Raw genomic sequence first — 23,171 nt, forward strand, 5'->3', positions numbered from 1 at the left:
AAGGCCTTTTGGCAGTCAAGAAATATGCAGTCTGCCCAGCCTTCTCTGTCCTGCCTTATCCTTGTTACTTTATCATAGAATTCTAAAAGGTTTTAAAAGGTTGTGTGTGTGTGTGTGTGTGTGTGTGTGTGTGTGTGTGTGTGTGTGTGTGTGTGTGTGTGTGTGTGTGTGTGTATGTGTGTGTGTGTGAGTGTGTGTGTGTGTTTTTGTGGTTGTATTCACCTAGTTGTGTTTGCGGAGGTTGAGCTTTGTTCTTTCGGCCCGCCTCTCAACTGTCAATCAACTGTTTACTAACTACTTTTTTTCCCCACACCACACACACACACACACACACACACACACACACACATACACACCAGGAAGCAGACTTTGACAGCTGACTAACTCCCATGTACCTGTTTACTGCTAGGTAACAGAGGCGTTCAGGGTGACAGAAACTTTGTTCGTTTGCTCCTGCCTGGTGCGGGAATCGAACCCGCACCACAGAATTATGAGTCCTGAGCACTATCCACCAGGCTACCAGCCCCCCCCCCCAGTGTGTGTGTGTACTCACCTAGTTGTACTTACCTAGTTGTGCTTGCGGTGGTTGAGCTCTGGCTCTTTGGTCCCGCCACTCAACCATCATTCAACACGTGTACAGGTTCCTGAGCCTATTGGGTTCAATCATATCTACACTTGAAACTGTGTATGGCGTCAGCCTCCACCACATCACTTCCTAATGCATTCCATTTGCCAACCACTCTGACACTAAAAAAGGTCTTTCTAATATCTCTGTGGCTCATTTGGGCGCTCAGTTTCCACCTGTGTTCCCTAATGCGTGTGCCCCTTTTGTTAAATATCCTGTCTTTATCAACCCTGTCGATTCCCTTGAGAATCTTGAATGTGGTGATCATGTCCCCTCTAACTCTTCTGTCTTCCAACGAAGTGAGGTTTAATTCCCGTAGTCTCTCCTCGTAGCTCATACCTCTCAGCTCGGGTACTAGTCTGGTGACAAACCTTTGAACCTTTTCCAGTTTAGTCTTATGCTTGACTAGATATGGACTCCATGCTGGAGCCGCATACTCCAGGATTGGTCTGACATATGTAGTATATACTGTTCTGAAAGAGTCCTAACACAAGTTTCTAAAGGCCGTTCTTATGTTAGCCAACCTGGCATATGCTGCTGATGTTATCCTCTTGATATGAGCTTCAGTGGACAGGTTTGGCGTGATATCAACCCCCAGGTCTTTCTCTCTCTCTGACTCTTGAAGTATTTCATCTCCCAAATGATACCTTGTATCTTGTCTCCTGCTTCCAACCCCTACCTTCTTTACAATACATTTGCTTGGGTTAAACTCTAACGGCCATTTGCTCGACCATTCCTGCAGCTTGTCCAGGCCTTCTTGAAGCCTCAAGCTGTCCTCCTCTGTCTTAATCCTTCTCATAATTTTGGCGTCGTCAGCAAACATTGAGACGAATGAGTCTATACCCTCTGGGAGATCATTTACGGATATCAGAAACAGGATCGGTCCAAGTACAGAGCCCTATGGGACTCCACTGGAGACTTCACGCCATTCTGAGGTCACACCCCTCACTGTAACTCTCTGCTTCCTATTGCTTAGGTACTTCCTTATCCACTGGAGCGCCCTACCAGTTACTCATGCTTGTTTCTCAAGCTTATGCATCAATTTTTTCTGGGGTACTGCGTCAAAGGCTTTCCGACAGTCCAAAAAAATGCAGTCCGCCCATCCTTCTCTTGCTTGCTTAATCTTTGTCACCTGATCGTAGAATTCTATCAAGCCAGTAGGGCAAGATTTACCCTCCCTGAACCCATGTTGATGGGTTGTCACGAAGTCTCTTCTCTCCAGATGTGTTACTATGTTTTTCTCACAATCTTCTCCATCACCTTGCATGGTATACAAGTTAAGGACACTGGCCTGTAGTTCAGTGCCTCTTGTCTGTCACCCTTTTTGTATATTGGTACTACATTAGCAGTCTTCCATATTTCTGGTAAGTCTCCCGTTTCCAGTGACCTATTATACACTATGGAGAGTTGTGGGACATTTGGGGCTTGACTCTAATTATTTAAATATTAATATAGTAAAATCAATTACGAAGGACCACCCGGTTTTATAGTAAAGAGGGAAACTGAGAAAATATGATCATTAGAAAATTCCTAGATGAACCAGTAACTATGGATAAAATACTAGAGAATATGATCACTGAAATAATTAATGGGCTGTATAATTAAATGAATCAAAGCCTCAAACACCTACATTGGGGGGGTATTACTGGAACTCAATACGTCCAGGAACTAGTGTGGTTCGTTCACCAGTCCAATGTATAATAATCTAATCCTATGAATATTTATAGTCATTATCTTTATCTTCAAAAGGAACATAGACTACGAGCATGAAATAATAAGTATAATAAACACATGTTAATCCAATGAACAGAGTTCTGCATGTGAAGGAGTACAGATAAAAATCAAGGAATACAAAAGGAATCTTAGCTTAATGACGATTCCCCAGAAGTTGGTTACGACTCATCTTCTGATTCTCCTGGACTCGTCATAGAACACTGGGAGTTGATTAACATGGGAAATGACAGCTCGGAGAATTCTTCACACACGCTGTAAATCAAATTGGTTTCAGTAGTAACAAATTAAACTACTAGAAATCTATATTCAAGAAAACGAGATTAAAAACAGGAGAAAATAATGACCTGTAGTTTTTTATTGTCGCACGGCGTCACGACAAGCTACCCAGCTATAAACCCACCCCCTATATGATGCATCAAATAAGGATCAAGGTACTTAGCTAATATGGGCACTGTGTAAGTTAAGGCTTGCCGAAGGTCGCGTCCTAGGTTCCGGTCTAGCCTATCCTAGATACTGACGCGTTTCACTGGCCGGTCACGTGGAGTTACATAGAACCAAATTTAACAGGTTCCATAAATGACACTGACACCAGTGAAGGTATTGTCTGCAAAGGTTCTTCACACATCATAGTGGCGACTTTCTTCTAGAGATTTGATGGTGTCTACCCTGATGGTTGGGTAATGGGGTATCCTCGTGAGCGCTTCACCACGTGAACACGTCTGCTCGTGAACGCTTGTACACGTGGACGCATCACCTCGTGTACGCTTCGCCACGTGAACACGTCTGCTCGTAAACGCTTCTACACGTGGACTGGCGTCTCTTCCGCCCCGCTCCGCGTCCCGCGTTTGTTACCCAAATTATTTATTATGGATATTATCATTTCTCGCAGTTGTGCTTGAAATGCTCGGGTTAGGACGGGCTTATTATTTGGAGGAGTTAAATATTATTATTTGCCCGTTTTATGATAGTAAACGAACAATGGAGAAGAATTAAAGTCTCTCCAGGGCATTCACGCGTGACGTTAATTTTATTACTAGATAACAGCTATAACTATAAACGCTCTATTTGGCTTTAGTTGGAGATCAGTTTATCTGTAATTAATTATCACACAGAACACCGTTGTTTATAGAGAATCAAATTCAATTCTCAGACACATTGGATATAAATGTGTTTATTACAATAGAATCTGACGCAATACTGGCGTCGGGTGACGTAAGAATTCTAGCCTTATTGTACAGATGTAATTATTAGTACATGTGAACTCTACGTTGGGTTAATTTTAATCACTACAATGATTAGTAGAATTAGTAATAATTAATGAGAATACAACAGTGTTGTATTTAGTGTTGGAAATTTCCAACAAGAGTGGCGAGCAATGTGCTCCTGCATACTCTTTCAATACCCATGGAGAGATTCCGTCCGGCCCAACAGCTTTTCTCACATCCAGCTCCAATAGGTGCTTCTTGACCTCATCTCTTGTAATTTCGAATCTTTCCCAGGTCACCTGGTTTGCTGCCACCTCTCCTAGCGCCGTGACTTCTCCCTGTTCTATTGTAAAGACCTCCTGGAACCTTTTGTGGAGTTCTTCACACACCTCTTGTCATTCTCTGTGTACCTGTCCTCGCCCACGCCCACCCTAAGTTTCATCAACTGTTCCTTCACTGTTGTCTTCCTCCTGATGTGACTGTGTAGTAGCTTTGGTTCGGTCTTGGCTTTATTAGCTATATCATTTTCATACCTTTTCTCAGCTGCTCATCTCACACTAACATACTCGTTCCTGGTTCTCTGGTATCTCTCTCTACTTTCTGGTGTTCTGTTATTACGGAAGATCCTCCATGCCCTTTTGTTCAGCTCCTTGGCTTTCATACATTCCCTATTAAACCACGGAATCTTCCTTTGCTTCTCTGTTCCGGAACGGACTTGGTTCCGAGTTCTGTGTCCCAATGTATATCCCATAGGAATTTATTCATCTCCTCATAGTTTCCCTTTCAGTACGCCAGCCCTTTGTTTCCCAATTCTTTTTTGGGGGTGATAATTCTTTGCTCAACCAGGTACTCATAGCTCAATACACTATGATCACTCATTCCCAAGGGGGCTTCCAACTTAACTTCCCTTATTTCCCACTCATTTAGGGTAAATATCAGATCAAGCAAGGCTGGTTCTTCCCCTCCTCTCATTCTTGTCGGTCCCTTGACGTGTTGACTTAGAAAGTTTCTTGTTGCCACATCCAGCAGCTTAGTTCTCCATGGATCTGGGCCTCCATGTGGGTCTCTGCTTCCCCAATCTATCTTCCCGTGGTTGTAGTCTCCCATGATTAGTAGTCTGGATCCGTTCCTGCTAGTCACAGAAGCTGCTCTCTCTATTATATTGATGGTGACCAAGTTGTTTCTATCATATTCCTGTCTGGGTCTTCTGTCATTCGGTGGGGGGTTATATATGACTCCTACTATCAGTTTCTGTCCTCCAGTTGCTATGGTGCCTGATATGTAGTCACTGAAACCATCACAGTTTCATCTCTTCGAAACTCCAACCTTCTCTTAGAAGCAAAGCTACACCACCTCCTCCTCTCCCTACTCTCTCTTTCCTCACTACATAGTAGCCCTGTGGAAAAACTGCGTTTGTTATGGTTTTCGTTAGCTTTGTTCCTGTGAGTGCTATTATGTCTGGGTTTTCTTCTAGTGCCCATTCTCCGAGTTCACTTGTTTTATTTGTAATCCTATCTATGTTAGTGTACATTGCCTTGAAGCTCACTTTCTTCTGTTCATTTTCTTGTCCCTTTCTTGGCGAGCATTCTGGTGTGGGAAGCTGTTCCGTGGGTGAGAAGTTCTGTGAGGTGGTTTGCAGGGTCTCAGTGAATTTTGGGGTGGGGGGTGGGGGTTTAAGGGAAAGGGGGACAGGTAGGGTGTGGGTTAAGGAGATAGGGGGGACATGGAGGATATGGGGTGATGGGGGAGGAGGGATAGGGAGGGTATGGGATGAAGGGGAAGGGGGGAAAGGTTGGAGGGGGGACATGATGGGGATGGGGAAGGGGTGACAGGGTCAGAATGGGGTGGGTGTGGGGGCAAGTAGGATGAGGGGAAGGGAGGGTTTCTATGCAGAAGGGGGTGGTGGTGTTGCCCTCTGCTCTAGTGTTGCTGGGATGCTGGTTTTGGGTTCCCCTCTTGTCTCTGGGACTGTTGTGTTGGGGGCTGTGATTTCCTGGTTTGCTCCTCTCTCCCTGCACTTCCTCTTTGCCTCTGTTGCCCTGGCACTCTCCTCCTTCGTCCTGTCCCTCTGTAGGAATACTTTTTTGTATCCCTCTACATGCTGCAGACGAATCTTCCTCTCGAGAATATCCTCCTTCGTGGTTTCGTTTGTAAACACTGCCTTTACAAGTCAGTTTCTGTCCTTGTTGTACCAGCCCAACCTGAAAACCTTCTCAATGTTTAGTTCAGCCCCTTCCATCTGTAACCCCTTCAGTAGCCCATGTACTCCCTCTATCCTTGCTATTCCATTCTTGCCTGTTGGATCCTTCCTGTTCTTTGATGCCTACAACTACCACTGATCTTTTTCTCTCCAGCAGCTGAGTGGTGCACCTTCCTGCTTCCTGTGAGGTAGCTGCTTGCATGGCTACCTCCCTCACTGTGTCCACTGCTACTGAGCTCTTTTTCAGTCTTTCCGCAAATGTTTCAGGTACAGAGGCATTTCCTTCCAATGTAACATTCCCACCATCCCTTTGGATGATAATCTGATGCTCGGTCTCTTTATTTTTCTCTGTGAGGGATTTGATCTCCTTCCTTGCTGATGTCAGCTCACTTTGCAGGTTGTTAATTGTAATCCTCATTTCATGCATCTCCTAAATTCCTCCAGAACTTGGGTTAACATTTCCTTTGTTTGGTCACTCTGGCTGTTCCCTGTGTCCCTGTTGCGTCCTCCTGCCATTTTGCTCCTTGTCAAGAGAGAGAGCAAGAGAGAGAGAGAGAGAGCAAGAGAGAGAGAGAGAGCAAGAGAGACAGAGAGCAAGAGAGAGAGAGAGAGAGCAAGAGAGAGAGAGAGAGCAAGAGAGACAGAGAGCAAGAGAGAGAGAGAGAGAGCAAGAGAGAGAGAGAGAGAGAGAGAGAGAGAGAGAGAGAGAGAGAGAGAGAGAGAGAGAGAGAGAGAGAGAGAGAGAGAGAGAGAGAGAGAGAGAGAGAGAGAGAGAGAGAGAGAGAACCGAGAGAGAGAACCGAGAGAACGTGTGTTTGTGCGTGTGTGGGCATGGGATGGAGGTTAAGAGGGTGTGTGTGTGGTGTTGTCTGCAGATTACGGCAGGTAAGAAAGGGGGTAGGGGAAGGGGTAAGAGAGGGGGTGGATTATGAGTGAGGTTTTATCCCCTTTCCACGAAAGGTGCTAATCACTTCTAGCCTGACTGGACGTATGTGTGTGTGAGTGCGTATGCGTGTGTTTGTTATTGCGTGTGCGTGCATGTGTGCTTGCAAACGTACATGTGTGTGTGTGTGTGCGTGTGTTACGGGGGTCCCGTAAAATGTCAACCTCTACCCAAAATGAGCCACCTTGATATTTAAAATATATCTGATATACTAAACAAGAATTTAGTAATATTTTACCTCTGTACACCTGAAGAATTGACCAGAGAGGGGTACCTACCTGTGAATGTGTGTGTGTGTGTGTGTGTGTGTGTGTGTGTGTGTGTGTGTGTGTGTGTGTGTGTGTGTGTGTGTGTGTGTGTGTGTGTGTGTGTGTGTGTGTACTCACCTATATGTGCTTGCAGGATCGAGCATTGACTCTTGGATCCCGCCTTTCTAGCTATCGGTTGTTTACAGCAATGACTCCTGTCCCATTTCCCTATCATACCTAGTTTTAAAAGTATGAATAGTATTTGCTTCCACAACCTGTTCCCCAAGTGCATTCCATTTGTCTACTACTCTCACGCTAAAAGAAAACTTCCTAACATCTCTGTGACTCATCTGAGTTTCCAGTTTCCACCCATGTCCCCTCGTTCTGTTATTATTACGTGTGAACATTTCATCTATTTCCACTTTATCAATTCCCCTGAGTATTTTATATGTCCCTATCATATCTCCTCTCTCCCTTCTTTTCTCTAGTGTCGTTAGGTTCAGTTCCTTCAGCCGCTCTTCATATCCCATCCCTCGTAACTCTGGGACAAGCCTCGTCGCAAACCTCTGAACCTTCTCCAGTTTCTTTATGTGTTTCTTCAGGTGGGGGCTCCATGATGGCGCGGCATACTCTAAGACGGGTCTCACGTAGGCAGTGTAAAGTGCCCTAAAAGCTTCCTCATTTAGGTTTCTGAATGAAGTTCTAATTTTCGCCAGTGTAGAGTACGCTGCTGTCGTTATCCTATTTATATGTGCCTCAGGAGTTAGATTAGGTGTCACATCCACTCCCAGGTCTCTTTCTCGAATCGTTACAGGTAGGCTGTTCCCCTTCATTGTGTACTGTCCCTTTGGTCTCCTGTCACCTGATCCCATTTCCATAACTTTACATTTACTGGTGTTAAACTCCAGTAGCCATTTCCCTGACCATCTCTGCAGCCTGTTTAAGTCCTCTTGGAGGATCCTACAATCCTCGTCTGTCACAACTCTTCTCATTAATTTTGCGTCATCTGCAAACATTGACATGTATGATTCCACTCCTGTAAACATATCATTTACGTAAATTAGAAAGAGGATTGGTCCCAGCACCGATCCTTGAGGTACTCCACTTGTTACTGTTCGCCAGTCCGACTTTTCGCCCCTTACCATTACCCTCTGGCTCCTTCCTGTTAGGTAGTTCTTCACCCATACTAGGGCCTTTCCGCTTACTCCTGCCTGCCTCTCAAGTTTGTATAGCAGTCTCATGTGCGGTACCGTATCAAAGGCCTTTAGGCAGTCAAGAAATATGCAGTCTGCCCAGCCTTCTCTGTCCTGCCTTATCCTTGTTACTTTATCATAGAATTCTAAAAGGTTTGTTAGGCATGATTTCCCTGTCCAGAACCCATGTTGGTGCTTGTTTACAAACCCAATGCTCTCCAGGTGTTCAACAAGTCTTAGCCTAATTATTCTTTCAAGTATTTTGCAGGGGATGCTTGTCAGTGATACGGGTCTGTAGTTAAGTGCCTCCTCCCTATCACCTTTTTTGAAAATCGGTACGACATTTGCCTCCTTCCAGCAACTGGGCAATTCTCCCGACATAAGTGACTCATTAAAGATCATTGCCAGAGGCACGCTGAGAGCCTGCGCTGCCTCTTTAAGTATCCACGGTGATACTTTGTCTGGTCCAACAGCTTTATTTGCATCCAGTGTTGTCAACTGTTTCATTACATCCTCTGCTGTCACCTCTATATCTGATAGTCTTTCATCTTGGGTAATCTCTTCTAACAAAGGGAGCTGCTCAGGCTCGGTTGTGAACACTCCATGGAATTTTGCATTCAGTACCTCGCAGATTTCCTTGTCGCTTTCTGTATATGCCCCTTCTGTTTTCCTCAGTCTTGTCACTTGGTCATTTACCGACATCTTCCTTCTTATATGGCTATGTAGTAATTTTGGTTGCTTTTTCGCTTTGACTGCAATATCATTCTCATAATTTCTTTCCGACACTCGTCTTATGTTAATGTAATCATTCCTAGCTCTGTTACATCTAATCCTGTTGTCCTCTGTCCTTTGTCTTCTGTACTTCCTCCACTCCCTCCTGCTTCTCACCTTTGCTTCCTGACACTGTCTATTAAACCATGGGTTATTATATTCCCTCCTGCTTTTTTCCTTTATTGTTGGAATAAATCTATCTTCAGCCTCCTTGCATTTCAATATGACTTGGTTCATCATACCTTGCACTGTTTTTCCTCTAAGTTCTTCCTCCCACTGCACTTCTCCCAGGTAGTCCCTTATCCTTCTGTAGTCCCCTTTTCTGTAATCAAGTCTCCTTTCCCGGACCTCTTGTCCTTTGGTCACAATTTTAAACTCCATCATGTAGTCAAAGACTAGGACACAATGGTCACTAGCTCCTAGTGGTATTTCATGTTCCAACTGCTCGATGTCTTCTACATTCTGAGTGATAATGAGATCTAATAGGCTGGGCGTATCCCCTCCTCTTTCCCTAGTATCTTCTTCCACATGCTGTGTTAGGAAATTCCTGTCAATAACGTCTACCAGCTTCGCTCCCCAGGTCTCTTCCCCGCCATGGGGATTCCTCGTTTCCCAATCTATCTCTCCGTGATTTAGGTCCCCCATGACCAGCAGCTTCGCTCTCATTCTATGCGCTAAAGTTGCTGCCCTCTGCAGTTCATCCATACATGTCTTGTTGCTGTCCTCGTACTCCTGCCTGGGCCTTCTACTGTTTGGTGGGGGATTGTAGAGTATCAAGATTACAATCTTCTTCCCATCCACTGTCAGAGTTCCATGTATGAAGCTCGTGCTTTCATTGGTACCCGGATTTTCCAGCTCATCAAACTTCCATTTCCGCTTTATTAGTAGTGCCACTCCTCCTCCCTGTCTCTGTGTCCTTTCTTTTCTTATCACCTGGTACCCCTCTGGAAAGATTGCATCCGAGATCATACCATTTATTTTAGTTTCCACTATTGCCACTATGTCTGGGTCTGCCTCACTAACTCTTTCTTTTATCTCTTCTGCTTTATTGGCTACCCCATCAGCATTGGTGTACCAAACCTTGAGACTCTTCTTGGAAACTCGGGTGTCAGAGTTCCCCCTTTCACCAGGGGTCTGGGGGGAACTGGGGGGTGTCTGGGGGGCAAGTGGGGGCTGTGGGGGTGAGTGGGGGGGTGCTAGGGGGGTGCCTGGGAGTGCCTGGTAGGCGAATGGGGTCTGGGCATCTAGGGGGGTAGGAAGGGCATAATGGGTCTGAAAGTTAGGGGTCTGAATAGCATAGGGGGGCTGAGAAATAGAGTGAGACTGAGAGTCAGATAGAGGTTGAGAGGTTGGGGGGGAGAGGGATACTGAGGGCGGAGAGCTGAGATGAGAATGGAGCATGGGTGCTGGGAGTGGAAGAGAGGGTATATTAGTTAGGGGGGAATCGGGGGTAGGTGGGGGTTTTGGGGTAGAAGAGGGGAAGAGGGAGATGGGGGAAGGTGTCAGGGGGTCACAAGGTGAGGGGGTTAATTGTGGGTTGGAGGTGCATAGGAGGGGTGAGGGTTGGGTGGGGTTTGGGGGTGAGTGGAAGAGGGGTGCAGTGGAAGCTGGGATGGAGTAGATGGAATTGAAGTCAATGGGGTAGAAGGGGCAGGGGAGTAGGAAGGGGTATTTGGGGAGGGGGGATGGGAAGGTGGGTTTGGGGAGGGCATGGCTTGACCCACTGGGGTCGCTGACAAGTGTGATGTAGCAGGGGCAGGGGAGTCGTTGGGGAGGTGCAAATGTGGAAGGGACAGGGGGGTTTTGGGAGGCTGAGGCAGGGGGGAGGTATAGGAGGGCTGAGTTGGGGAGGATGCGACCTGGGAGGTGACCTGGGAGGTGACCTGGGATGTGACCTGGGAGGTGAGACTACCTGAAAGGCTAGTTCGGTGTCGTTGTTGCCATCTATTTTTGTGGGCTATTTGCTCATCTTTCGTCATAAACCTCTCTATAAACACATTGTAATGGGTTTCACTTCCTCTGAGTAAATGCTTGGTCCTCATTATGTACTCCACTGCCTCCTCATTGGAGAATTGCACCAGAACAGGTCTATTCTTGGTACAATTGTAAGGTCCAACCTGTCGATTTATATCCACCTCGTGTTCTGCCATTCCTGCTCCAATACACCTCAATATCTCGTGCAATGCGTATTTTTCTGTTTCTATTCTCTCTTCTCTTGTTGGTGCCCTAGATTCGAATAATCCATGTATTATAATAGACCGTCTCCTCGGTAATTCATTGGCATGCTGGTAGCCTGTCCCCTGGGGATTCCCCATCCCAACCGTAGTCACTAACCCATCCCCCACTAATCCTCTATCCTTAGCCATGCTGCTAATCCTTCCTAATTCGTTTGTGATACGAGCACATTCCCTCTCCCATTCCTCTCTTCCCTTCCTAATCTCTTCCTGAACATAGAGCATAAGTTCTTGTTTCTGCCTCTCTACCGCATCCTGTATTTGCTGAAATACCTCACTTTTAATCCCCTGGATTAGATCCTCCAACCAATCACTCCTTCTCTCTACAAATTTCCCTATTAATTTGTCTTTAAATCTGTCCTCCTCCTCATCCCTGCTGGTGATTGACCTTGAACCCCTTCTAGTCATTGCAGTAACAATCTAGCCAAAAAGGCGCTCCTCAATACCTTGCACAATCTGCTAACACAATAGGTGAGTGAATCTCCAATCGTCGTCCCAAGTGGTGGTATAAGGGTTGCTGCCGGGAGGTGAGGTCACGCGGTCAGAGGTCGGTGAGGCCTGCTTCCACACTGCACACTGCCACTGCACACTATTTTGAATTACGCTAATTAAACTGTTTTTCTTCACTACCTTATGGCTCTGGTCAAAACCCAAGGTTTTTTCATTCACTTGTACACTCTTTTTCACTTCGAGTTTGCCTGATTACCCCTCCCACTCCACTAGTGAACCAGGAGCTCCCAACCCCACGTCCACCCAACACGATGGTCACAAGACAAGTGTGTGTGTGTGTGTGTGTGTGTGTGTGTGTGTGTGTGTGTGTGTGTGTGTGTGTGTGTGTGTGTGTGTGTGTGTGTGTGTATGTGTGTGTGTGCGTGTGTGTGTGTTTGTGTACTCACCTAGTTGTGCTTGTGGGGGTAGAGCTCTGGCTCTTTGGTCCCACCTCTCAACCGTCAATCAACAGGTGTACATGTTCCTGAGCCTATTGGGCTCGATCATAGCTATACTTGAAACTGTGTATGGAGTCAGCCTCCACCACATCACTTCCTAATGCATTCCATTTGTCAACAACTCTGACACTAAAAAATATCTTTCTAATATATCTGTGGCTCATTTGGGCACTCAGTTTCCACCTGTGTTCCCTAGTGCATATGCCCCTTTTGTTAAATAGCCTGTCCTTATCAACCCTGTCGATTCCCTTGAGAATCTTAAATGTGGTGATCATGTCCCCATCTGTGTTCCAGCGAAGTGATGTTCAATTCCCATAGTCTCTCCTCGTAGCTCATACCTCTCAGCTCGGTTACTAGTCTGGTTGCAAACCTTTGAACCTTTTCCAGTTTAGTCTTATGCTTGACTAGATATGGACTCCATGCTGGAGACACATACTCCAGGATTGGTCTGACATATGTGGTATATACTGTTCTGAAAGAGTCCTTACACAAGTTTCTAAAGGCCGTTCTTATGTTAGCCAACCTGGCATATGCTGCTGATGTTATCCTCTTGATATGAGCTTCAGGGGACAGGTCTGGCGTGATATCAACCCCCAGGTCTTTCTCACTCTCTGACTCTTGAAGTATTTCATCTCCCAAATGATACCTTGTATCTGGTCTCCTGCTTCCTACCCCTATCTTCATTACATTACATTTTCTTGGGTTAAACTCTAATAACCATTTGTTCAACCATTCCTGCAGCTTGTCCAGGTCTTCTTGAAGCCTCAAGCTGTCCTCCTCTGTCTTAATCCTTCTCATAATTTTGGCGTCGTCAGCAAACATTGAGAGGAATGAGTCTATACCCTCTGGGAGATCATTTACGTATATCAGAAACAGGATAAGTCCGAGTACAGAGCCCTGTGGGACTCCACTGGAGACTTCACGCCATTCTGAGGTCTCACCCCTTACTGTAACTCTCTGCTTCCTATTGCTTAGGTACTTTCTTATCCACTGGAGCGCCCTACCAGTTCCTCCTGCCTGTTTCTCCAGCTTATGCATCAACCTTTTATGGGGTATTGTGTCAAAGGCTTTCCGACAGTCCAAAAAAATGCAGTCCGCCCATTCTTCTCTTTCTTGCTTACTTTTACTCATTCTTTCACCTGATGATAGAATTGTATCAAACCTGTAAGGCAAGATTTACCCTCCTTGAACCCATGTTGATGGGTTGTCACGAAGTCTCTTCTCTCCAGATGTGTTACTAAGTTTTTTCTCACAATCTTCTCCATCACCTTGCATGGTATACAAGTTAAGGAAATTGGATATACAAGTGTGTGTGTGTGTGTGTGTGTGTGTGTGTGTGTGTGTGTGTGTGTGTGTGTGTGTGTGTGTGTGTGTGTGTGTGTGTGTGTGTGTGTGTGTACTCACCTATTTGTACTCACCTATTTGTGCTTGCAGGATCGAGCATTGACTCTTGGATCCCTCCATTCCAGCAATCGGTTGTTTACAGCAATGACTCCTGTCCCATTTCCCTATCATACCTAGTTTTAAAAGTATGAATAGTATTTGCTTCCACAACCTGTTCCCCAAGTGAATTCCATTTTTCCACTACTCTCGCGCTAAAAGAAAACTTCCTAACATCTCTGTGACTCATCTGAGTTTCCAGTTTCCACCCATGTCCCCTCGTTCTGTTATTATTACGTGTGAACATTTCATCTATTTCCACTTTGTCAATTCCTCTGAGTAATTTATATGTCCCTATCATATCTCCTCTCTCCTTTCTTTTCTCTAGTGTCGTAAGGTTCAGTTCCAGCAGACGCTCTTCATATCCCATCCCTCGTAACTCTGGGACAAGCCTCGTCGCAAACCTGTGGACCTTCTCCAGTTTCTTTATGTTTCTCAGGTGGGGGCTCCATGATGGCGCGGCATACTCTAAGACGGGTCTCACGTAGGCAGTGTAAAGCGCCCTAAAAGCCTCCTCATTTAGGTTTCTGAATGAAGTTCTAATTTTCACCAGTATAGAGTACGCTGCTGTCGTTATCCTATTTATATGTGCCTCAGGAGTTAGATTAGGTGTCACATCCACTCCCAGGTCTCTTTCTCGAATCGTTACAGGTAGGCTGTTCCCCTTCATTGTGTACTGTCCCTTTGGTCTCCTATCACCTGATCCCATTTCCATAACTTTACATTTACCGGTGTTAAACTCCAGTAGCCATTTCCCTGACCATCTCTGCAACCTGTTTAAGTCCTCTTGGAGGATCCTACAATCCTCGTCTGTCACAACTCTTCTCATTAATTTTGCGTCATCCGCAAACATTGACATGTATGATTCCACTCCTGTAAACATATTATTTACATAAATTAGAAAGAGGATTGGTCCCAGCACCGATCCTTGAGGTACTCCACTTGTTACTGTTCGCCAGTCCGACTTCTCGCCCCTTACCATTACCCTCTGGCTCCTTCCTGTTAGGTAGTTCTTCACCCATACTAGGGCCTTCCCGCTTACTCCTGCCTGCCTTTCAAGTTTGTATAGCAGTCTCATGTGCGGTACTGTATCAAAGGCCTTTTGGCAGTCAAGAAATATGCAGTCTGCACAGCCTTCTCTGTCCTGCCTTATCCTTGTTACTTTATCATAGAATTCTAAAAGGTTTGTTAGGTATGATTTCCCTGTCCAGAACCCATGTTGGTGCTTGTTTACAAACCCAATGCTCTCCAGGTGCTCAATAAGTCTTAGCCTAATTATACTTTCAAGTATTTTGCAGGGGATGCTTGTCAGTGATACGGGTCTGTAGTTAAGTGTGTGTGTGTGTGTGTGTGTGTGTGTGTGTGTGTGTATGTGTGTGTGTGTGTGTGTGTGTGTGTGTGTATGTGTGTGTGTGTGTGTGTGTGTGTGTGTGTGTGTGTGTGTGTGTGTGTGTGTGTGTGTGTGTGTGTGTGTGTGTGTGTGTGTATGTGTGTGTGTGTGTGTGTGTGTGTATGTGTGTGTGTACTCACCTAATTGTGCTTGCGGGGGTTGAGCTCGGGCTCTTTGGTCCCGCCTCTCAACCGTCAATCAACTGGTGTACAGATTCCTGAGCCTATTGGGCTCTATCATATCTACATTTGAAACTGTGTATGGAGTCAGCCTCCACCACATCACTTCCTAATGCATTCCATTTACTAACTACTCTGACACTGAAAAAGTTCTTTCTAACGTCTCTGTGGCTCATTTGGGTACTCAGCTTCCACCTGTGTCCCCTTGTTCGCGTCCCACCAGTGTTGAATAGTTCATCCTTGTTTACCCGGTCGATTCTCCTGAGGATTTTGTAGGTTGTGATCATGTCCCCCCTTACTCTTCTGTCTTCCAGTGTCGTAAGGTGCATTTCCCGCAGCCTTTCCTCATAACTCATGCCTCTTAGTTCTGGGACTAGTCTAGTAGCATACCTTTGGACTTTTTCCAGCTTCGTCTTATGCTTGACAAGGTACGGGCTCGATGCTGGGGCCGCATACTCTAGGATTGGTCTTACATATGTGGTGTACAAGATTCTGAATGATTCCTTACACAGGTTCCTGAACGCCATTCTGATGTTAACCAGCCTCGCATATGCCGCAGACGTTATTCTCTTTATGTGGGCTTCAGGAGACAGGTTTGGTGTGATATCAACTCCTAGATCTTTCTCTCTGTCTGTTTCATTAAGTACTTCATCTCCTATTCTGTATCCTGTGCCTGGCCTCCTGTTTCCACTGCCTAGTTTCATTACTTTGCATTTACTCGGGTTGAACTTCAACAGCCATTTGTTGGACCATTCACTCAGTCTATCCAGGTCATCTTGTAGCCTCCTACTATCATCCTCTGTTTCAATCCTCCTCATAATTTTTGCATCGTCGGCAAACATTGAGAGGAACGAATCTATACCCTCTGGGGTATAGATTCATATACATTTACATATACCAAAAACAGTATAGGTCCAAGGACTGACCCCTGCGGGACTCCACTTGTGACGTCTCGCCAATCTGAGACCTCACCACTCACACAGACTCGTTGTCTCCTGTTGCTTAGGTACTCCTCTATCCACCGGAGTACCTTCCCTCTCACTCCAGCCTGCATCTCCAACTTTCGCACTAGCCTCTTGTGTGGCACTGTATCAAAGGCTTTCTGACAATCCAAAAATATGCAGTCTGCCCACCCTTCTCTTTCTTGCCTTATTTTTGTTGCCTGGTCGTAGAATTCAAGTAACCCTGTGAGGCAGGACCTGCCATCCCTGAACCCATGTTGATGCTGTGTTACAAAGTTCCTTCGCTCCAGATGCTCCACTAGTTTTTTTCGCACAATCTTCTCCATCAGCTTGCATGGTATGCAGGTTAGGGACACTGGCCTGTAGTTCAGTGCCTCCTGTCTATCCCCTTTCTTGTATATCGGGACTACGTTAGCTGCTTTCCAAATATCTGGCAGTTCCCCTGTTGCCAGTGATTTGTTATACACTATGGAGAGTGATAGGCTCAGTTCTCTTGCTCCTTCCTTTAGAACCCAAGGGGAGATTCCATCTGGGCCTATAGCCTTCGTCACGTCCAACTCTAGTAAACACTTCCTTACTTCCCAACTGGTAATCTCAAACTCTTCCAGTGGTTCCTGGTAAGCTATTCCTTCACTTACCTCTGGAATTTCTTATTCAATTCGTCACACACTTCCTTGTCATTTGTAGTGAATCCTTCCGCCCCTATCCTTAATCTCATAACCTGTTCCTTTACTGTTGTTTTTCTCCTAATGTGGCTATGCAACAATTTAGGCTGAGTCTTTGCCTTGCATGCGATGTCATTTTCGTACTGTCTTTCTGCCTCTCTTCTCATCCTGACATATTCATTCCTGGCATTCTGGTATCTTTCTCTGCTCTCCAGTGTCCTGTTATTCCTATAGTTTCTCCATGCCCTTTTACTTTGCTGCTTAGCTAGCCTACATCTCTGATTAAACCATGGGTTTCTCATCTTCATTTCTCTGTTTTCCTTTTGGACTGGGACAAACTTGTTTGCTGCGTCCTTGCACTTCTGCGTGATGTAATCCATCATATCTTGGGCCGTCTTTCCCCTGAGCTCTGTTTCCCATGCTATATCTGTTAGGAATTTTCTTATCCCCTCATAGTTTCCCTTTCGGTATGCTAACCTTTTGGTTTCGGTATCCCTCCTCGAGTTCAATAACCCTTCTTCAATCAAGTACTCAAACACCAGTACACTGTGGTCGCTCATTCCTACTGGGTCCTCAAAACCGATTTATCTTATGTCGGAGTCGTTCAGAGTGAAGACTAGGTCGAGTCTCGCTGGTTCGTCATTGCCTCTCATCCTTGTGGGTTCTCCGACATGCTGGGTTAAAAAGTTGCTTGTCACCACCGCCAATAGTTTGGCTCTCCACGTATCCTCGCCTCCATGCGGTTCCTTGTTCTCCCAGTCAATCTTTCCGTGATTGAAGTCGCCCATGATGAGCAGGTGGGATCTATTTCTACAGGCAGCAGAGGCTGCCCTCTCAGTTATAGTGTTAACTGTGTGTGTGTGTGTGTGTGTGTGTGTGTGTGTGTGTGTGTGTGTGTGTGTGTGTGTGTGTGTGTGTGTGTTTGTGTGTGAGTGTGTGTGTGTGTGTGTGTGTTTGTGTGTGTGTGTGTGTGTGTGTGTGTGTGTGTGTGTGTGTGTGTGTGTGTGTGTGTGTGTGTGTGTGTGTGTGTGTGTGTGTGTGTGTGTGTGTGTGTGTGTTTACTAGTTGTGTTTACTAGTTGTGTTTTTACGGGGGTTGAGCTTTGCTCTTTCGGCCCGCCTCTTAACTGTCACTCAACTGTTTACTAACTATTATTTTTTTTTTTTTTTTTTTTTTTTTAACCACACACACACACCCCAGGAAGCAGCCCGTGACAGCTGACTAACTCCCAGGTACCTATTTACTGCTAGGTAACAGGGGCATTCAGGGTGAAAGAAACTTTGCCCATTTGTTTCTGCCATGTGCGGGAATCGAACCCGCGCCACAGAATTACTAATCCTGCGTGCTATCCACCAGGCTACGAGGCCCCTGTGTGTGTGTGTGTGTGTGTGTGTGTACTCACCTAGTTGTACTCACCTAGTTGTGCTTGTAGGGGTTGAGCTCTGGCTCTTTGGTCCCGCCTCTCAACCGTCAATCAACAGGTGTACAGGTTCCTGAGCCTATTGGACTCTATCATATCTACACTTGAAACTGTGTATGGAGTCAGCCTCCACCACATTGCTTCCTAATGCATTCCATTTGTCAACCACTCTGACACTAAAAAAGTTCTTTCTAATATCTCTGTGGCTCATTTGGGCACTCAGTTTCCACCTGTGTCCCCTAGTGCGTGTGCCCCTTGTGTTAAATAGCCTGTCTTTATCAACCCTGTCGATTCCCTTGAGAATCTTGAATGTGGTGATCATGTCCCCCCTAACTCTTCTGTCTTCCAACGAAGTGAGGTTCAATTCCCGTAGTCTCTACTCGTAGCTCATATCTCTCAACTCGGGTACTAGTCTGGTGGCAAACCTTTGAACCTTTTCCAGTTTAGTCTTATGCTTGACTAGATATGGACTCCATGCTGGAGCCGCATACTCCAGGATTGGTCTGACATATGTGGTATATAATGTTCTGAAAGATTCCTTACACAAGTTTCTAAAGGCCGTTCTTATGTTAGCCAACCTGGCATATGCTGCTGATGTTATCCTCTTGATATGAGCTTCAGGGGACAGATCTGGCGTGATATCAACCCCCAGGTCTTTCTCTCTCTCTGACTCTTGAAGTATTTCATCTCCCAAGTGATACCTTGTATCTGGTCTCCTGCTTCCTACCCCTATCTTCATTACATTACATTTGCTTGGGTTAAACTCTAACATCCATTTGTTCGACCATTCCTGCAGCTTGTCCAGGTCTTCTTGAAGCCTCAAGCTGTCCTCCTCTGTCTTAATCCTTCTCATAATTTTGGCGTCGTCAACAAACATTGAGAGGAATGAGTCTATACCCTCTGGGAGATCATTTACGTATATCAGAAACAGGATAGGTCCAAGCACAGAGCCCTGTGGGACTCCACTGGTGACTTCACGCCATTCTGAGGTCTCACCCCTCACTATAACTCTCTGCTTCCTATTGCTTCCTATTTGCTACCAGTTACTCCTGCCTGTTTCTCCAGCTTATGCATCAACCTTTTATGGGGTACTGTGTCAAAGGCTTTCCGACAGTCCAAAAAAATGCAGTCCGCCCATCCTTCTCTTTCTTGCTTAATCTTTGTCACATAATGATAGAATTCTATGAAGCCTGTAAGGCAAGACTAACCCTCCCTGAACCCATGTTGATGGGTTGTCACGAAGTCTCTTCTCTGCAGATGAGTTACTAGGTTTTTTCTCACAATCTTCTCCATCACCTTGCATGGTATACAAGTTAAGGACACTGGCCTGTAGTTCAGTGCCTCTTGTCTGTCACCCTTTTTAAATATTGGTACTACATTAGCAGTCTTCCATACTTCTGGTAGGTCTCCCGTTTCCAGTGACTTACTATACACTATGGAGAGTGGCAAGCAAAGTGCTCCTGCACACTCTTTCAATACCCATGGTGAGATTCCATCCGGCCCAACAGCTTTTCTCACATCCAGCTCCAATAGGTGTTTCTTGACCTCATCTCTTGTAATTTCGAACCTTTCCCAGGTCACCTGGTTTGCTGCCACCTCTCCTAGCGCCGTGACCTCTCCCTGTTCTATTGTAAAGACCTCCTGGAACCTTTTGTTGAGTTCTTCACACACCTCTTTGTCATTCTCTGTGTACCTGTCCTCGCCCACCCTAAGTTTCATCACCTGTTCCTTCATTGTTGTCTTCCTCCTGATGTGACTGTGTAGTAGCTTTGGTTCGGTCTTGGCTTTATTAGCTATATCATTTTCATACCTTTTCTCAGCTGCTCTTCTCACACTAACATACTCGTTCCTGGTTCTCTGGTATCTCTCTCTACTTTCTGGTGTTCTGTTATTACGGAAGTTTCTCCATGCCCTTTTGTTCAGCTCCTTTGCTTTCATACATTCCCTATTAAACCACGGATTCTTCCTTTGCTTCTCTGTTTTTTTCCTGTTGGGCTGGGACAAACCTGCTTACAGCCTCTTGACATTTTTGGGTGACATAGTCCAACATGTCTTGTACGGACTTGGTTCCGAGTTCTGTGTCCCAATGTATATCCCATAGGAATTTATTCATCTCCTCATAGTTTCCCTTTCGGTACGCCAGCCCTTTGTTTCCCAGTTCTTTTTTGGGGGTGATAATTCCTAGCTCAACCAGGTACTCAAAGCTCAATACACTATGATCACTCATTCCCAAGGGCGCTTCCAACTTAACTTCCCTTATGTCCGACTCATTTAGGGTAAATATCAGATCAAGCAAGGCTGGTTCATCCCCTCCTCTCGTTCTTGTCGGTCCCTTGACGTGTTGACTTAGAAAGTTTCTTGTTGCCACATCCAGCAGCCTAGCTCTCCATGTGTCTGGGCCTCCATGTGGGTCTCTGTTCCCCCAATCTATCTTTCCATGGTTGAAGTCTCCCATGATTAGTAGCCTGGATCCGTTCCTGCTAGCCACAGAAGCTGCTCTCTCTATTATATTGATGGTGGCCAAGTTGTTTCTATCATATTCCTGTCTGGGTCTTCTGACGATGTGGTGTAGGAAGTGATGTGTGTGTGTGTGTGTGTGTGTGTGTGTGTGTGTGTGTGTGTGTGTGTGTGTGTGTGTGTGTGTGTGTGTGTGTGTGTGTGTGTGTGTGTGTGTGTGTGTGTGTGTGTGTGTGTGTGTGTGTCTGTGTGTGTCTGTACTCACCTATTTGTACTTTCGGGTTGAGCTCTGAATCTTTGGTCCCTCCTCTCAACTGTCAATCAAATGGTGAACAGGTTGCTGAGCCTACTGGGCTCTATCATATCTACACTTGAAAATGTGTTTGGATTCTGCCTCCACCACATCACTTCCTAATGCGTTCCATTTGTCAACCACTCTGACACTAAAAAAAAAAATGTCTAATTTCTCTGTGGCTCATTTTGGCACTCAATTTCCACCTGTGTCCCCTAGCACGTGAGCCCCTTATGTTAAATAGCATGTCCTTATTGTTACGGAGCCTCTTCTATTTCTCTCCAAATCCGTCATTAAGAGTCATATCAGTTTCCCCTACTGATTCTCTGAGATGCAGGGAGTCTGTTGATATATGTGGCGACCAGATCAACCACCTGATGCAACCCGTTCTCGCAAATTCGTAAAGTCAATACTGACTTATTAACTACGTGCATAGGTGACATACTTAACATAATAGATACCCTTAAAAAGATTCATAGAAAACACCAACCTTACCTAACCTTGTTAGTACCTTAAGATAAGCATCTTATTGCTTCGTAATTACAATTATTACTTAACCTATACCTATTATAGGTTAGGTAATAATTGTAATTACGAAGCAATAAGATGCTTATCTTAACATACTAAGTAGGTTAGGTAAGGTCGGTGTTTTCTATGAATCTTTTTAAGGGTATAAATTATGTTAAGTATGTCACCTATGCACATATTTAATAAGTCAATATTGACTTATTAAATTTGCGAGAACGGGTTGCCTGATGAGGGAGAAATTTACATTTAGAAGTTTGTAGGTAAGGGAAAAGTGGCGCCCTGATACAAAGGAAATCGTACCCCCTACCTGCAGATCCACCATTTTGTGGACGACACCATCCGACTGCGGATTGCCTGAATTTGGTCACGGGCGACCAGTCAGAGCCCGCCGTGACATCACCGAGTGCCCCTGGCGGCGCCGGCGGTGGTAACGTCAGAGTTGAACTAACAGTGAGAGTGAAAGGACGTTCCTCAGTCAGCTCTCGGGGTTTGGCGGCTCTAGGAGCCTTACTCAGTAGATTAAAGCTAGCCATGGCAGTCCACCATTGTTATTGGAGACCCTGTGCTTCTGGGAAGTAAGAAGAAACCAAGTTTTTTGGGCAGAGAAGGGCCAAAACTTGGAAAATTGGTCGGTGACAACGCTGGAGGGCGCCGTCTGACGTCGAGGGGTCTGGATGGTGAGGCGGGCAGGCCTGGCTGTGACTGGATCACGTTCACTAAGGATGTTGGAGGGACGACACCGTTCCTAGGACAAGTAACAACGCCTTGTGGAAGGAACGAGTGTGTGTATTTAGTGATTAGCTCAGTGCCAACTGGATGAGCCAGGATTGAGATATCTGACACTCTGGGAGTGGTTCAGCGACGACGCGAAGACTTCACGACACATTAGGACTTGTAGAACGTTCCTGGATCGTCAAGGACAAACTCAGGAAGCGTGGGGACCTCACACCATTGAGAGACAGGCGTCGTGAGCCAGGAATGTAAATGTAGATCAACTTCCTTCCCATTACCCCATTGTTGAGTAGGCTAGATAGGTCACGATATTTATCTATGTATGTTTCAGTATAACATTGATACATTGTAGTAGGATAGGCTGTAAGGCAGCTTGCATCCAGGACTGTTGAAGAGGACAGTGTGTGTGTGGATGTAAAAGCATTCGGAGAGGAGGAGGCCGACGTGGACAAAGTAGTCCCCTTTGTGAGGTGTGAGACCCCCTTTTTCATCTGCCCAGCTGAAAGAGTCACAAGAGGTCGTGAGAGAAGAATTCCCGACGATCTCCACATTATTTATGCTTTATATCCATTTCTATCATGACTTGTATATTTGATCATGTAGCTTATGTTAGTAAATATCACATATTTTATCATCGTGTTTAAGTGCGCCTCCATAATGATCTCTATGAGCATACACGAGGGATATCATATAGTCCCACCTTGTGAACATTAAGTTTTGTATAGAAGTTCTTAGTGGCTGGAGAGTTGTAAAGCAGCACAGACTTATATAAAACTGTATTCTAGGCTTTTTGTCCAGTATCAGATTTGTAGGAGTAGCAACATTTGGCAATAAGCAACATAGTGGCTGGAGAGTGGTAAAGCAACACAGACTTTTATAGAAGTGTACCTTGGGCTGTCAGTTCAGTGTCAAATCTGTATGAGGAGCAACACTTTGGCAACAAGCAGTATAGAATACACCCACTGAACTGCACTGCTAGGGTGCAGAGATCTCAACCCAGCTGGCG

This window comes from Procambarus clarkii, chromosome 30 (genome assembly GCF_040958095.1).
Source record: "Procambarus clarkii isolate CNS0578487 chromosome 30, FALCON_Pclarkii_2.0, whole genome shotgun sequence".
NCBI lineage: Eukaryota > Metazoa > Arthropoda > Malacostraca > Decapoda > Cambaridae > Procambarus > Procambarus clarkii.